This window comes from Chiloscyllium plagiosum, unplaced genomic scaffold, assembly GCF_037043375.1.
Source record: "Chiloscyllium plagiosum isolate Xiang-an unplaced genomic scaffold, Cpla_swu_hap1 HiC_scaffold_10, whole genome shotgun sequence".
Taxonomy (NCBI): Eukaryota; Metazoa; Chordata; class Chondrichthyes; order Orectolobiformes; family Hemiscylliidae; genus Chiloscyllium; species Chiloscyllium plagiosum.
In genome coordinates, this window is record NW_028270148.1 from 78,113,428 (window position 1) to 78,131,317 (window position 17,890).

The following is a 17,890-nucleotide window of genomic DNA, read 5'->3' on the forward strand; positions in this document are numbered from 1 at the left end:
ATGGAGTCTGGGGTGGGGGGGATGAGTCGGTGGGTGGGGGGGGAATGGAGTCGGGGGTCGGGGGGGGATGGCTGTCGGGGAGGGTGGAGGGGGGAATGGCTAGTCGGGGGTGGGGGGGGAATGGAGTCGGGGGTGGGGGGGATGAGTCGGGGGTTGGGGGGGGGATATGGTGTAAGTCCGCGGGTGGGGGGGGAAAGAGGTCGGGGGGGAGGGGGAAATGGAGGTCGGGGGTGGGGGGGGGCCGAAATGGAACCGTCTGGGGTGGGGAGGGGGGAATGGAGTCGGGGGTGGGGGGGGAATGGAGTCGGGGGTGGGGGGGGAATGGAGTCGGGGGTGGGGGGGGAATGGAGTCGGGGGTGGGGGGGGGAATGGAGTCGGGGGTGGGGGGGGAATGGAGTCGGGGGTGGGGGGGGAATGGAGTCGGGGGTGGGGGGGGGGAATGGAGTCGGGGGTGGGGGGGGGAATGGAGTCGGGGGTGGGGGGGGGAATGGAGTCGGGGTGGGGGGGGGAATGGAGTCGGGGGTGGGGGGGGGGAAATGGAGTCGGGGGTGGGGGGGGGGAATGGAGTCGGGGGTGGGGGGGGGGAATGGAGTCGGGGGTGGGGGGGGGAATGGAGTCGGGGGTGGGGGGGAATGGAGTCGGGGTGGGGGGGGGAATGGAGTCGGGGGTGGGGGGGGGGGAATGGAGTCGGGGGGTGGGGGGGGGAATGGAGTCGGGGGTGGGGGGGGAATGGAGTCGGGGGTGGGGGGGGGGAATGGAGTCGGGGGTGGGGGGGGGAATGGAGTCGGGGGTGGGGGGGGGGGGGAATGGAGTCGGGGTGGGGGGGGGGATGGAGTCGGGGGTGGGGGGGGAATGGAGTCGGGGGTGGGGGGGGGAATGGAGTCGGGGGTGGGGGGGGAATGGAGTCGGGGGGAGGGGGGGGAATGGAGTCGGTGGGGGGGAATGGAGTCGGGGGTGGGGGGGAATGGAGTCGGGGGGGGGGGGAATGGAGTCGGGGGGAGGGGGGGAATGGAGTCGGGGGGGTGGGGGGGGGGGAATGGAGTCGGGGGGTGGGGGGGGGGAATGGAGTCGGGGGGTGGGGGGGGGGAATGGAGTCGGGGGTGGGGGGGGGAATGGAGTCGGGGGTGGGGGGGGGGGAATGGAGTCGGGGGTGGGGGGGGGGGAATGGAGTCGGGGGGTGGGGGGGGGGAATGGAGTCGGGGGTGGGGGGGGGGGAATGGAGTCGGGGGTGGGGGGGGGGAATGGAGTCGGGGGTGGGGGGGGGGAATGGAGTCGGGGGTGGGGGGGGGAGAATGGAGTCGGGGGTGGGGGGGGGGAATGGAGTCGGGGGTGGGGGGGGAATGGAGTCGGGGGGGGGGGGGAATGGAGTCGGGGGGTGGGGGGGGGAATGGAGTCGGGGGTGGGGGGGAATGGAGTCGGGGGGGGGAATGGAGTCGGGGGTGGGGGGGGGGAATGGAGTCGGGGGTGGGGGGGGGAATGGAGTCGGGGTGGGGGGGGAATGGAGTCGGGGGTGGGGGGGGGGAATGGAGTCGGGGGTGGGGGGGGGAATGGAGTCGGGGGTGGGGGGGGGAATGGAGTCGGGGGTGGGGGGGGGAATGGGAGTCGGGGGTGGGGGGGGGAAATGGAGTCGGGGGGGGGGGGAATGGAGTCGGGGGTGGGGGGGGGAATGGAGTCGGGGGGGGGGGGGGAATGGAGTCGGGGCGAGGGGGGGAATGGAGTCGGGGGGGGGGGAATGGAGTCGGGGGGGGGGGGAATGGAGTCGGGGGGTGGGGAGGGAATGGAGTCGGGGGGGGAATGGAGTCGGGGGGGGGAATGGAGTCGGGGGGGGGGAATGGAGTCGGGGGGGGGGGAATGGAGTCGGGGGGGGGGAATGGAGTCGGGGGGGGGGAATGGAGTCGGGGGGGGGGGAATGGAGTCGGGGGGGGAATGGAGTCGGGGGGGGGGGGGAATGGAGTCGGGGGGGGGGGGAATGGAGTCGGGGGGAGGGGAATGGAGTCGGGGGGGGGGAATGGAGTCGGGGGGGGGGAATGGAGTCGGGGGGGGGGAATGGAGTCGGGGGGGGGATGGAGTCGGGGGGGGGGAATGGAGTCGGGGGGGGGGAATGGAGTCGGGGGGGGGAATGGAGTCGGGGGGTGGGAATGGAGTCGGGGGGGGGAATGGAGTCGGGGGGGGGAATGGAGTCGGGGGGGGGGAATGGAGTCGGGGGGGGGGAATGGAGTCGGGGGGGGGGGGAATGGAGTCGGGGGGGGGGAATGGAGTCGGGGGGGGGGGGGGGAATGGAGTCGGGGGGGGTGAGAATGGAGCCGGGGGCGGGGGAATGGAGTCGGGGGGGGAATGGAGTCGGGGGTGGGGGGGGAATGGAGTCGGGGGGGGGGAGAATGGAGCCGGGGGCGGGGGGGGAATGGAGTCGGGGGGGGGAATGGAGTCGGGGGGTGGGGAATGGAGTCGGGGGTGGGGAATGGAGTCGGGGGTCGGGAATGGGAGTCGGGGGTCGGGAATGGAGTCGGGGTCGGGAATGCGAGTCGGGGGGGGGGAATGGAGTCGGGGGGGGGGAATGGAGTCGGGGGGGGGGGGAATGGAGTCGGGGGGGGGGAATGGAGTGGGGGGGGGGGAATGGAGTCGGGGGGGGGGGGAATGGAGTCGGGGGGGGGGGAATGGAGTCGGGGGGGGGGGAATGGAGTCGGGGGGGGGGGAATGGAGTCGGGGGGGGGGGAATGGAGTCGGGGGGGGGGGGAATGGAGTCGGGGGGGGGGGGAATGGAGTCGGGGGGGGGGGGAATGGAGTCGGGGGGGGGGAATGGAGTCGGGGGGGGGGAATGGAGTCGGGGGGGGGGAATGGAGTCGGGGGGGGGGAATGGAGTCGGGGGGGGGAATGGAGTCGGGGGGGGGGAATGGAGTCGGGGGGGGGGAAGGAGTCGGGGGGGGGAATGGAGTCGGGGGGGGGGGAATGGAGTCGGGTGGGGGAATGGAGTCGGGTGGGGGAATGGAGTCGGGTGGGGGGGGGAATGGAGTCGGGGGGGGGAATGGAGTCGGAATGGAGTCGGGGGGGGGGGGGGAATGGAGTCGGGGGGGGGGGGAATGGAGTCCGGGGGGGGGGGGGGGGAATGGAGTCCGGGGGGGGGGGGGGGGATGGAGTCCGGGGGGGGGGAATGGAGTCCGGGGGGGGGGGGGGGGGGAATGGAGTCCGGTGGGGGGAATGGAGTCGGGGGGGGGGGGAATGGAGTCGGGGGGGGGGGGGGAATGGAGTCGGGGGGGGGGGGGAATGGAGTCGGGGGGGGGGGGGGGAATGGAGTCGGGGGGGGGGGGGGGATGGAGTCGGGGGGGGGGGAATGGAGTCGGGGGGGGGGGGAATGGAGTCGGGGGGGGGGGAATGGAGTCGGGGGGGGGGGGGGAATGGAGTCGGGGGGGGGGGGAATGGAGTCGGGGGGGGGGGGGAATGGAGTCGGGGGGGGGGGGAATGGAGTCGGGGGGGGGGAATGGAGTCGGGGGGGGGGGAATGGAGTCGGGGGGGGGGGAATGGGGAGTCGGGGGGGGGGAATGGAGTCGGGGGGGGGGAATGGAGTCGGGGGGGGGCGAATGGAGTCGGGGGGGGAATGGAGTCGGGGGGGGGGAATGGAGTCGGGGGGGGGGAATGGAGTCGGGGGGGGGAATGGAGTCGGGGGGGGGGAATGGAGTCGGGGGGGGGGAATGGAGTCGGGGGGGGGGAATGGAGTCGGGGGGAGGGGAATGGAGTTAGGGAGGTTAAGGGGAGGGATGGTGAGGGACAAAGGGAATTGCGGGTAAGAGGGTGAAGGGGGGAATGGTAGAGAGAAAGCAGGGTTGGGAAAATAAGGGGGACGGGTTTGTAGGGGAGAGAAAATGGGCCTTCGGATGGTTTTGGGGGTGAACGAGTCAGTGTGCGAAAAGTGTTTGAATCGGCTTCCCGAAGGCTTTATCCAATATGAACATGATTGTTTAGGAGAGTAACAAATGTCGCACTCACCTTTGAAGATGACTGAGCTTGTTTAACATATTCAGACTTTAGTGAATACTGGAGAATGTTGAAAGACAAGCACAACACTTGATTCAATGCTTGTAATTATGCAACCCAACGTCCTTGACCTTTGAACTCAGATCCAACCATTTCTGTTTTGAGTTGAACGTTTTATTGGAAATTGGTTGTGAATTCAGAAATTACCGCAAAAATAAGACAAATGTTTGTCTTGGAATATTTATTCTTTAAAATTTCACAAGCATTAATCTCGATATTCCGTCCGTTTTGAGATTTTTCTGCAGGACATAAACTTAAGTGGCTCTTTCTCCAACCCAAAGGCAAAAGGTTTATTTTTGTTGTGCGGTTGCGTGTGTTACTCCGCTTACAATCCCACTACTGAGTTTTGAAGTACGTGTTTCCTTCCCGTAACGCATCTTAGATTTCTTGACGTGATAACGGCCGTGGTGGTGGCTTCTGCTAGGTTGCTTTGAATTTTACCCAGCGTAAGTAAGCATTCAGTGCTTTCAATGCGGCGGTGTTTGATTTTTCGAGGAAGTCTGGTGAGTGAGCTGGCTGGCTTGTGGGCGCGGCTGTACGTAAGCACACGTCGGTCAGATTCAGAGCTAGTAGGCCGGAGACTGGCGGCGCCATTTTATGTAGAATTTTCTATTCTCCCAAACAACGAATTAGGTCAGAAAAAGGGATACATCTCTGAAGAGCTGGTCATCCAGGCCCCACCTCACACCCGGGGCCTTGCAGTCAGGCTCACGGTTTGTGTTTTTGTGCATAACATTTTAATTAGTATCTGCAGTTTCTAAAACTGGCGGTAGTAAGTGTTTTCCCTTGTTATACGCGTGCACTTATTTTAAATGACACTGAGCACGTTTTTTTGCTTGTACTGCTTAAAAAAAAAGCTCGAACCAGATAATGCATGCCGACCCCTTTTAATTAGGTCATCCGATAGGATGAGCTTGTTTGTAAGGCGGTAAGTTGTTGGGCCTACTAGATTTTACAGTCGCGGAAATGGAATCGTTTAGGATGGGATTTAATCGTGATTCCTCACAAAAATGAAAGGATTGGGCTTGTGTTACGAACGGTCGGAAGCTGTTTCCATGCTGTAGAACGGAAGCCGCCTTTTATGTGCGAAATGAACTAAAGGATTTCTTTCCCCCAAATCGACACTTATCGATTGTCACGGCGGTGATTGAGTAGACATGTTTTGTCTGAGATTTGAAGACGTTGAGAATTTCTTGGGATAACTGATTCTACTTTTGAGCTATAGAGTTATTTTGTATAAATTTACCTTTGCGTAGATAGTATTTATATAAAAAATCTTGCTCATTAAAGTCTATGTCACCTTTATGCTACTCAAAGTGGCTGGTATTTTAGGCTATTTTTCGTCAAAAGTTGAAATAAAGTAGAATGAAAAGCTTTGATCACTGCAATATTCATTGCTGCAGTGTGCCTTTTGTTTCAATTCCCTTCTGAATACACTTTGTATTTAGTTGATCACAACTGAGAAAGGAAAACAAACTTTACAAAGTGGGCACAAAATAAATTTGTTGCAAGATTGTTGTCACGTAAGAACGTTTGAGAAAATCATGAAAGTTGGGTTTTGTGATGTTCAGTTGCACTCCAGTTTGAAATCAGTGTTTGGTCAAAATTCAATAAGAAAATCTAACCACTTGTGGTCATCAAGATATTCATCTGAAATTGTTTCATCGCAAATTGTTGAATGAGTTTCTTTGTAAACTGCCTCAGTTTTTCTTAAAATCACATCCTAATAGATGATGATACCAGGATTGTGGGATACATACTTAAGGTTTGGGTATGGGATGAAGAATTGTTTTGCAAGATAGATTAGGCTACTTTCTGGATAGTCTGAAGTTGGATGTCTTGATGGTTCAATGGATAGATCTTAAAAATGCACCAAACTAGTGCAGAAAATAATCAAAAAGGCTAATGGAATTAAAGGCAAATTTATGCCTCGATGACTTTAATGTAAACACTCATTCGTTATGCTGAGCGGTAGAAAACACTGATTAGGCCCCATTTGGAGTACTGAGATCTGGAAACAAGGGATTTATTGGCACTGGGAGAGTACAGTATAGTTTTACAAGAATGATGCCTGGACTTCAGGGGTAAAGTTATGAGGAGAGATTAGGGCTGTTTTCTCCAGAATTTACAAGATTACATGGTGATCTGATTGAAGTCTTCAAGGTATGAATAGGAAAAGACAGAGTAGGCAACAATAAATTTTTGGACTGCTTGGAGTTTCTTGAATTGGGGCCAGACAATTCAGGAAAGATGTTAGGAAGCACTTACATGCACAATGGGTGATGGAGGTTTGGGACTCTCTTCCACAAATGGCAGTGAAGCTCGATCATTTACCTTTAAATCTGAGACATTTTGTTCAGCAAAGGTATTGAGATATGGACTAAAAACAGATTTATGCAGTTGGAGTTAAGCCACAGATAGCCATTAACTTGTTGAAAGGCAGAACACACTTGGGGCTGAATGGCCTGTTCCTGTCTCTATGTACTTTCTGTCTACACAGGTGGTAGAAGAGGAGACAATGGCTCCAAAAGGACATTGAATAGCCCTTTGAGTGAAATAAGCTTAAGGACATACGAGGACAGATTAGGATCTTGGACTGATCAGATTCGTCTTGATGAGCTTGACTGGCCTCGCTTCTGTGCATAAGGATGTGTACTTGTGTGTCAACAGGTTGTAATGACGTTACAAACTAAACTCAAGAATTTAGAGCTGGCATTTCACATGATAATGTCAATTTTTAATAACAGCGTTGGTTCTAATGGTACTGCAAGAACATAATTAGGCTTAAGTGAGCAGTTGAAGTGGGGAGCATGTTGTTCTTATATGTTTATAAGTATTATTAACCATTTTTTCTCTAAATCAAATCTCCTTTGGAGAGGAGTGACAACAAATCCATCTCATGGGTTGCATGAATGGTGGTGAAATTCATTTGAGATGCGAAACTCCAGAATTTTCTGCGCTCAGATAGTCCACAGATTGAAAATTAAGTCTGAAATCTAATAATCTCAGTGCCGTACTGTTGTGTATCATTGACCAGTGTTTCTCAAGAAATAATGTACATTCATGAATCCAAATTACTCATCAGTAAAAGTACCCTTCATATTTTCAATGTGGTTCTTGCCCCACTTGGCGAAGAAACCAACCGTAGTTAAAAAGCTCAAACTCTGTCCGAAAACTCTATTGAACTACAAATTCTTGGATCTGTATCTTTCACTATCCAACTCCTAGCAAAATGATTCCCTCCTGTTTGCATCTTCTCAGTAGGCATTTCTCCTGGTAATAAGCTGATGTGTTTAACAGTTTACGTAGATAGGTGATTTCATCTGCTTATGTTTTTATACATACTTTATTGCACTAATGTAGATGTTTCCTGTCTTATTCACATTTCAATGCTGCTGGCTATAGTTTGAAGTAGACCGGCAGGAGGCTGGAAGAACACAGCAAGCCACGAAGCATCAGGAGGTGCAGAAATCGATGTTTTGGGTGTAACCCTTCAGGACTGGGGGTGGTGTGGGGGGGAGATAAAGTGGGAGGCGGAGGCAGGGTGTTGAAGTGGGGATAGGTGAAGACAAGTAGAGGGTACAACATGGTTGGTTGATGGGGGAATGAATCCAGTTGTTGGCAGGGAGCTGTGGAAGGGAGGCGGATGGGGAAGGAAGTTATTTGAAATTGGAGAACTCAAAGTTGAGTCCTCCAGGCTGTAGGGTGCCCAGGTGGAAGTTAAGGTGTTGTTCTTCCAACAGGAGCTGTGGTTTGTTTTGGCAATGGAGGAAGCCAAGGCTGGCCTTCAGACCCTGGCTTCTTTCCTTCCAATAGACCCATCCAGTCTCCCTCCACCAATACCCTCCTCTACCTCGCCGAACTGCTCCTCACCCACAATAACCTTTCCTTTAAATCTTCCCATTTCCTCGAATCAAGGACTTGGCCATGGGTACCCGGATGGGCCCCAGCTATGCTTGTTTCTTTGTCAGCTATATCGAACAGTCCCTGTTTAGTACCTGCACTGTACCCCAACTTTTCCGCAGTTACATCGATGACTGCATCGGGTGCAGCGTCCTGCACCCAGGGCTGAACTGGAGCAGTTCATCGATTTCGCCCACAACTTCAACCCCACCCTCAAATTCACTTGGTCCATCTCAGACACCACCCTTCCCTTTCTTGTCCTCACCATTTCCATCTCCGGCGACGGTCACCAGATGGACGTATACTACAAAACTGCAGACTCCCACCCAGTATCCTGCAAGAACTCCATCCTGTTCTCCCAATGCCTCCGCCTCCACCACATCTGCTCAGCGAGGAGACATTCCACTCACAAGCATCCCAGATGTCCACCTATTTTGAACAACTTGCTTTTCCTCTCACTGACATCCAGACAGCCCTCTGCCACACCACCTCCATTCCCCATTCCACCGCTCTAAACCACCCCTGCCAACGCAATAAAGATCGAGTCCCCTTTGTCCTCACCTACCACACATAGTCTTTGCATCCAACGCATAATCCTTAAGTACTTCCATCAACTTCAAATAGACTCCACCCCCAAGAATATCTTCCCCTCCCTACCCCTCTATGCCTTCTGCAAGGACTGTTCCCTCTGATAGTCCTTGGTTCACGCCACCCCTGCCACTGAACGCCCAGATACCTTCCCTGCAACCAGAAAAGATGCAAAACCTGCCAGTACACCCCCTCCCTCACCTCCATCCAGGGCCTGATGAAAAGCTTTCACCCAAAATGTAGATTTTCCTGCTCCTCGGATGATGCCTGACCTGCTGTGCTTTTCCAGTGCCACACTGTTGACTCTGATCTTCAGCATCTGCAATACTCACTTTTGCGATGTGATGATAAGGCCTGGCATGTAGGGTTTGTGGGTAAGGACATGGAAGGAGGTGATCTGGACTGGACATTGAGGCCAGAAGGTTGTGAGGCTCCCAAGCAAAAAATTAGGTGTTTTTCTTCCAGCTGGTGCCGAGCAAGACATGGTGGAGTGTTGAAATAGCATGCAACCGGAAGCTTGGTAGACTTTCAGGACAGAATGTTGGTGTTTTGCAAAATAGTCACCCAGTCTTGTGCTTAGTTTCCCCAGTGTTGAGGAAACCACATTGCAAGCAGTAAATGAAGTGCAGGTAAATTGTTACTCCAAGTGGAAAGTGTGTCTGTGGCCATGGATAGTGAGGAGGGATGAAGTAAACTAGCAGGTGTTACACCATCTGAGATTGCATGGGAAGGTGCGGAGAGAGATTGGGAGTGGAGGAGGAGTGGGCTAAGGGATCGTAGGTTTGAATGAGGGGGACCCAATTGCCGTTTTGGGAGGGAAGAGAAGAGGGGGAGGGCCCTATGAACCATAATGAGGAACCCTGGATTGAGCAAGCAGGTAGGCCCCTTATCGAAGTTGCTATTGGAACATGTGGCAGGGACTGGGAGAATGGAATAGAGTGTTTAAGGAAACGGGGAGTGAGGACTGCAGTTGAACACTGTTTTAAAAGATAATGGAGAAAAACAATAAGTGCTTTAGTAGTTGTGATCATGCTATTCTTTTTAAATAGTGAATTGCATGATTGAAATGTTTTAAGCATTCTGAAGTGTCCCTATTTAAGGAAAAATAAAGTTTCATTTGAGGATGTTTGGAGAAGGTTCACTAGGGTGATCCCTGGTGTAGAGGTCTTGTGTCTAAATGCTAAACTGTAAGAAGTTTAGAAGAATTTGGAATTATTTCATTGAAACATACAGGATTCTTAAGGGGCTTGACAGAGTAGACATGAGGTTGTTCCGATTACAGGAGATTGTCGGACCAGAGACCACAGCCTCTGAATGAATGGAAGAGGCAGTGGCTTGGTGATATTATTAGTAGACTATAATATCAGAGACCCATGTAAGATTCTGAGGAACCATGTTTTAAGTTTTTTTTCTCTCCTGAGGTCCTTACACACTTGATGTGAACAAGCAAAATTTATTAAACACTATACAGTACAAACTTTGGAGAAACCTTTAAACACATCTCGCAGGGTTTACGGGGTCGTGGCAAAAGCTCTCTGAACGAAGGAAACAGTCCTTCCTTTGTACAAAATCTTTACATTGCAGTTAGTAATGCCCAAAAGACAAACCACAGCCATTCCCCCACAGGCACATGCCATTCAAGACACAATGCAGTGACCACCGCTCTCCAGAGACAATGTAATGCAAATCATCCCTCAATGGTTAAATCTGTTGCAAAGTGTTTTTTTGTGACTCTAGGGGAGTAGTCAAATTCCAACTGTAATGTTCTTACTGATTTCTGAAAAGGGGATAAGAATGTAAATCATTCCTGAACGGCAAGGAAATTGCCATGTAAACCTCCCACATTTCACCTTTAAGACCAAGACATACCATCTTATCCCTGGGGCATTCAATTTCTTGCAGATCAGAAGAGCAACATAACTGTTTAATACCTCATTCCCTCCTTTTTATCATTTCATGATAACCACCTAGATGGGGGATGAGAAAGGCGCTTCCAATTTATTCATAAGAATCTTACAGTCAGTACTTAAGCAAGTTATTGACGCACAACATACTTTGATTATAACAACAAAAATCACTAGCCCAAGTTCCTCCCAGTAGCCATCCAAGCCAGCCATCTTAGGGCCTGGTCCAAAATTAACAGTTGGTTCCGAATAAACTCAATGGCATGGGTTATGATGTATGATTCATCTGTAACCTGGGTGATGTATCTGTCCCTCACAGTTGTACCCCAACCACCCCACTGGGCCAATAGATAGTCTACTGCATATCTGGTCTGTTGTGCCTTAACTTTGCCAATTCCTGATTAACTGTATCCAGTCTCCTGAGATGGTTAACCCACAAATGAGGTAATTTAGGTGTTTTGCTGTCATCGTTCCCGCTGACCCCCCCCCCAAGGGACAGCATCCCCAGGAACGTGTAGCTAAGGGAAGAACCTAGAGTCACTGGGTCCTTTCATTCTGCACAAAACTCTTGACTAATAGCTCTGGTTACTATTTTGTAAGGGGTAGGTGCCTTCTGAGGGCTCCTACTGTCCCTACAGCAACAGGATGGGGAGATTGGGGTGGCTGTAGTAAGGGTCCCATTGAAAAGGAACACAAACCTTTATTTGGCCCGGAAGCATTTCACTGCTTGGTTATTGGCAGTCGCAAACTGTTTACATCTCAGTTTCTCTCCTAATTGGAGTTTTCTCCTGATCCGATCAGTTGGTAGTCATAAAAAGGATATGGCCAAAAGGCCGAGCTGACATGTGTTCCATTGCAATATCCACAAATGAACTGCCTTCCTGTAGTAACATTTAAGCACCCTTCCTTGTCACAGGTGCGGGTGAATATTCCATTGCTCACCTGGCAAAGCCTGCGGGCGCATTGTTTTTGCGTATAAGAGGTATTTGTGGGAACGAAAGCATAAGTACAGCCCCACCCGCCGTCCTGAGAAAGTGGATAGCTCATGGGATCATAGCAAGTTGTACCTCTGTAGCTAGGGGGCTAAATCTGTCAGCTCTACGCACAGTCCCAATGTCATCCTTTTAAACTTCCCGCTTTGACCTACATGGGGCACCTGAAGTATCTATGTGAATAGGCTGGGGGGGGAGGGGGGGAGTTCACCCAGAAATGGGTACAAATAACACCTCTATGGACTGGACAAGTGGGTAACGTACAGTTCAATTACCATGGAGAAAGTAAGGACTGCAGATGCTGGAGATCAGAGCTGAAAAATTTGTTGCTGGAAAAGCGCTGCAGGTCAGGCAGCGTCCAAGGAGCAGGAGAATTGACGTTTCAGGCATAAGTCCTCCTGAAAAAGGGCTTCTGCCCGAAACGTCGATTCTCCTGCTCCTTGGATGCTGCCTGACCTGCTCTTTTCCAGCAACACATTTTTCAGTTCGATTACTATGCAAACGTATATGAGTCTTATAAAACAAATTGTCCTCTAGGCCTAACATTGTGATGGCGGCCATGATACCGCAGAATGCAAGTGTCGTCTTTAGGCCGTCTGAGGGGCCCATTGTCTAGACAGTCAGGTGGAGCCAGTGACTCTGGCCTTGGACTTTTACTGCTGTTGGCATCTGCAGTTGCACCTGGAACTGTCCTTTTTACCGGTGGAATTGCCCCAAGCTTGGACAGTCTTTAATTAGCATAAGTTCTCCTGTTTGTAGTCTGGGGCTCACTCTGGCTGTCTGAATCTTGATCTGTCAGTGGTCCGAAGGCATGCTTGACCTGTGAGTGGAGAAACTTTAGGGACAATGTTAGCTGCTGAAAGTATCTCTGTATTTCCTCTCCCAAAACATTTACGTCTGCATGGTTGGGTGGGTTGGTCTGTGTTTGCATCCCTAGGGGTCCATCTGGGTCGGCCATAAATTATTTCGACTGTGTGTGGTAATCCTCGTGATACATGGCTAAAAGTAGGACCTTCAATCAGTTGAGGCCTGTTTCAGACATTATCTTAGTTTGGTTTTAAGAGTCTTGTTCACTCTTTCCAGTATTCTTGCCGCCTGAGGGTGGTAAGCGCAACAGAATTGCTGCTGGATATCACACATAGCTCGTTGATTTTCCCTACACAGTGGGGGCCATTGTCTGAACTAAGATGCCGAGGCACTCCAAATCTCGGTATGATCTCTGTCAGGAGTAATTTTACCACCGTTGAGGCTTTATTATTAGTGGTCGGAAAGGCTTCAATCCATCTTCTAAATACGCCACTAATAACAAGACAATGCTTATAACAATGTATGCACGGCAATTCAATGAAATCAAGCTGGATGCCTTTGAATGGACCACCAGGCAAGTGTGTTCTCCCTGTTACATAGCACACCCCTTGACCAGCATTGTTTTGCTAGCATGTTAAACATGATCTGACACGCTTCTGGGCTGCCTCGGCCAGTCCGGTGTGTCATCAGGTACGCAATATGATATTACTCATTCCCTCCTTGCCAAGATGGTATCAGCATGAAGACAGACAGAAAAAAAAAACCCACACTGCAAACTGACACAGCAGTGAACCTGCATAGTTATTGCTTTTGCTGTTTGAATTCATGTATTGTTGGACATCAGAGTGCGTCAGGGAAGTTAACAAACAGTGAAAATCACAGTTTATCAGCATTGGTAATAAAACATCAGGTGTACATACCTGGCCAGCTGGGGTGATCCAGAGGCCTTTTGATGCAGAGTGCGAACACCCATGCATCTTCCATATTTGTTTTTCTGGGTCGGGGTGCCCCCCTGAAAACACTGCACAGTGACAATGTCTGGTATGCATGTTGTTTTTGAGGCAGATGATCGATGTAGTGCCTGCTGGTTCCCAGAGGACAATAGAATTGAGAGCTGTTGCCGCATCTCTGGCAGCTCGATCAGCTCTGGTATTGCCATTACTGATGTCTGTATTGTCCGTTACATGGGCAGCACACTTGATAATGGCCATTGCTTGGGGAGGAGGATGGCTTTGAGAAGATTTTGGACATGCAGTGAGTCCTGAATAGGTGTCCCTGAAGAGGTCAGAAATCCGCGTTTTGATGATAGCTGGCCAAAGTTGTGCGACATGCCAAAAGCATACTGCTCGTCCATGTATAGATTTACTGATTTTCCTGTGGTCAGGACACAAGCCCATGTTAGAGCAAAGAGTTCTGCTTTCTGAGCAGATACTGGAGGATCGAAGGAGGGCAATTCTAAGGTGTCTGTGTGGTTCATGCTGCGTATTTTGAAAGGGGCACTCCTAAGGGTGATATGGAAGAACTGCTGTCCACAAAGAGGGTAAAATCTGGTGTGGGTAATGGGGTGTCTACAAGGTCTGGTTGAGGGGAGGTTAAGAAGTAGTTGTGCAAAAGGAAATCATGGTGGGGGGGTGGGGTTCTGAGAGCTCCTCTGGAGGGGTACACAGTTGAGCAGGCGGAGAAGGTCAGGGGGGTTATTGAGTAGGGCTACTTCGTAATGGCTAAGTCAAGCTTGTGTAAGGTGTTGGGTCTGATGGGAAGTTAGGAGGGCTACAATGGCATGTGACGAATAGATAATCGGCTTTTTGGAGAGTAATATTGAAAATGGCCATGACGAGAGTAGATAGCTGGGAGAATTTGTCAGCAGGGTGGGAGGTCCATGGTGACAGGGTCAAGGCTTGGCTCTTGTGATCCTTGTGGGTTTGGGTTAAAGCAACAGTTGCACAGTCCTCTCGGATACATGCATACAACTGGAAGGGCTTGTCTTCCGAGTGTTGGGCTCTTGCCAGGGCCGTTTTTAATTCAGTGAAAGCTAACTTTTGTTCTTTTAGTGTGAAGGTGTTTGAAGCCTTGTTTGAGGCCAAAGAGGTTAATTGGTTGGTGAGTAATTTTATGTTAGGGAGCCACTATCGGCAGTAGTTAACTAGGCCCAAAAACTGTTCTGGGTAATCGAAGATGGAGGACGGGAAAAATTTCTGGCTCTAACAGGCTGATCTTTTTTTTTGAGGTATTTTAGGTATTGGAGGTGATTTTCTCGAATTCCAGGAGCAGCAGTTACTGTTTATATGCTGTTGTATTGTTTTGCAAATTTGGAGGAAAAGAAAGTCAAAACAGCCATTTTAAAATTGAAAGGGAACAAACAAAGTAAGCACATGGTGAGGTCAGTGCAGGAGAGAAACTGAGGGGAAAAAAACCCACGCTACAAACTGACAGCATTGAACCTGCACAGTTACTGCCTTTGCTGTTTGAATTCCTGTATCGCTGGACATTGGTGTGCATCAGGGAAAATTAACAAGCAGTGAAATTCGCAACTAATCTTGGAGGATCCTGTTTGGGAGAGGTCACAGCACAGAAACAGATAAGTGAGTATTTTTGTATGGCCTTACAGTAAGTCTGCAGTAGTGAGTAGAGTGGGTTCTTTCTTGATTATATGTTTTATTGAGATAGGTCTCTTGATTAAACTTAAAAGTATAAGCCATAAGTATTAATTTAACCTGGAACAGTGTTTTATAGAGGAATAAGATGGTGCTATCTTCTTGGTCTGTAAATTGAAAGAAGCAAAAATGGCCTTTAGTGGAGTGATAAGCTGTTCTTGTCGCATGTGGGAGTTTAGGAAGAGTTTACATGTTACTGAGGATTATATCTGCAATAAATGCTGTTCGTTGCGAATCCTATCAGATTGAATGGATTAGTTGGAGAGACAGTTGGAGGCAATGAGGAATTTAGAAGAGAAAGGGGATGTGATGGATGGCAGTTATTGGAAGGGAGAAAAGTTGCAGATACAATCACATAGATGAATTAACTCCAGGAAAGGTAAGAGAGGGAGGCAGGTAGTGCAGGAGTCTTCTGTGGCTATCCCCATTTCAAACAAGTATGCTGTTTTGGAAAATGTAGGGGGTGATGGATTCTCAGGGGAAGGTAGCACGACCAGCCAAGTTCTGGTATTGAGACTGGCTCTCATGCAATGAGGGGTACATTGGGGTTCCAAGAGATCAATTGTGTTAGGGGACTCTAGTCAGAGGTACAGACAGACGTTTCTGTGGTCAGCTGCGAAAAATCAGAATGGTTTGTTGCTTCCCTGGTGTCAGGATCAAGGATGTCTCCGCAAGGGAGAGAGGGACCAGCAGGAGGTCATTGCATACATTGGAACTAACGACATAGAAAGGGAAAAGGTTGAGATTCTGAAGGGAGATTACAGAGAATTAGGCAGGAATTTAAAAAGGAGGTCCTTGAGTAGTAATATCTGGATTACTATGATGCTACAAGCTAGCGAGGGCAGGAATAGAAGGTTAGAGCAGATGAATGCATGGCTGAGGAGCTGGTGTATGGGAGAAGGATTCACATTTTTGGATCATTGGAAGCTGGTTTGGGGTAGAAGTGACCTCTACAAGAAGGACAGACTGTACTTGAAGGGGACTAATATACTGGCAGGGAGATTTGCTAGAGCTGCTCGGGAGGATTTAAACTACTAAGTGGGTGGGACCCAGGGAGATAGTGAGGAAAGATTTCAATCTGAGACTGGTACAGTTGAGAACAAAGGCGAGTCAAGCAGTCAGGGCAGGCAGGGACAAAGCAGAGAACAAGGTAGGACTGATAAATTAAACTGCATTTATTTCAATGCAAGAGGCCTAACAGGGAAGGCAGATGAACTCGACATGGTTAGGAAGATGGGATTGGGATATCATAGCCAGAGTCATGGCTCAGGGATGGACAGGACTGGCAGCTTAATGTTTCAGGATACAAATGCTACAGGAAGGACAGAAAGGGAGGCAAGAAAGGAGGGGGAGTGGCATTTTTGAGGGAGGATATTCCTGGAAATACATCCAGGGAACTTATTTGGGTGTAACTGACAAGTAAGAAAGGGATGATCACCTTATTGGGATTGTATTATAGACCCTCAAATAGTCAGAGGGAAATTGAGAAACAAATTTGTAAGGAGATCTCGGTTATTTGTAAGAATAATAGGATGGTTATGGTAGGGGATTTTAACTTTCCAAACATAGACTGGGGCTGCCATAGTGTTAAGGGTTTGGATGGAGAGGAATTTAAGTGCGAACAGCAAAATTTTCTGATTCAGTATGTTGATGTACCTACTAAAGAAGGTGCAAAACTTGACCTGCTCTTGGGAAATAAGGCGAGGTGTGTGACAGAGGTGTCAGTGGGAAAGCACTTTGGGGCCAGTGACCATAATTCTATTCGTTTTAAAATAGTGTGAAAAAAGATAGATCAGATCTAAAAGTTGAAGTTCTAAATTGGAGAAAGGCCAATTTTGACGATATTAGGCAAGAACTTTCAAAAGCTGATTGGGTGCAGATAAATGCAAGTAAAGGGACAGCTGGAAAATGGGAAATGAGATAACGATAGTCCAGAGACTGTATATTCTGGGTTAGGGTGAAAGGAAAGGCTGGTAGCTGTAGGGAATGTTGAATGGCTAAAGAAATTGAGGGTTTGATTCAGAAAAAGAAGGAAGCATATGTCAGGTATAGACAGGATAAATCGAGTGAATCCTTGAAAGAGTATAAAGACAGTAGGAGTATTTGGGGGGGGGGGAGTGAGGAGGGCAAAAAGGGGACATGAGATAGCTTTGGCAAATAGAGTTAAGGAGAATCCAAAGGGTTTTTACAAATACATCAAGGACAAAAGGGTAACTAGGGAGAGAATAGCAAGGCGACCTTTGTGTGGAGCCGTAGGAGATGGGGGAGATACTAAACGAGTATTTTGTATTAGTGTTTACTTTGAAAAAGGGCATTGAAGACGTAGAGTGTGGGGAAATAGATGGTCAATCTTGAAAAATGTCCATATTACAGAGGAGGAAGTGCTGGATGTCTTGAAACGCATAAAAGTGGATAAATCCCCACAATCTGATCAGGTGTACCCGAGGATTCTGTGGGAAGCAAGAGAAGTGATTGCTGGGCCTCTTGCTAAGATATTTGTATTATCGATAGTCACAGGTGAAGTGTTGGAAGACTGGAGGCTAATGTGGTGCCACTATTTAAGAAAGGTGGTAAGAAAAAGCCATTGAACTATAGACCTGTGAGCCTGACGTTGGTGTTAGGTAAGTTATTGGAGAATCCTGAAGGACAAGATTTACATGTATTTGGAATGGCAGGGACTGATAAGGGGTAGTCATCATGGCTTTGTGTGTGGGAAATCATGTCTCACAAACTTGATTGCGTTTTTTTTTGAAGAAGTAACAAAAAGGATTGATGAGGGCAGAGTGGTAGATGTGATCTATATGGACTTCAGGAAGGCGTTCGACAAGGTTCCCCATGGGAGACTGGTAAGCAAGGTTAGATCTCATGGAATACAGGGAGAACTTGCCATTTGGATGCAGAACTGTCTCAAAGGTAGAAGACAGAGGGTTCTGTTGGAGGGTTGTTTTTCAGACTGGAGGCCTCTGACCAGTGGAGTACCACAAGGATCGGGACTGGGTCCACTACTTTTCTT

General features: G+C 50.2%; 1 protein-coding gene across 3 annotated transcripts in view; it reads left to right on the top strand.

Annotated features, from left to right (window-relative positions):
• Positions 1–4,221: 4,221 nt before the first annotated feature.
• The window catches only part of wtap (WT1 associated protein), a 90,396-nt gene continuing 76,727 nt past the window's right edge, over positions 4,222–17,890 (top strand). Inside the window, exon 1 of one of the 3 annotated variants that reach the window (XM_043696839.2) lies at positions 4,222–4,310. The gene's annotated coding sequence lies outside the window, so the exon portion shown is untranslated. Of the gene's footprint in view, positions 4,311–4,383; positions 4,476–4,604; positions 4,743–17,890 lie in introns of those variants that run through there. The other 2 variants (XM_087991475.1, XM_087991474.1) reach the window with 2 other exon arrangements.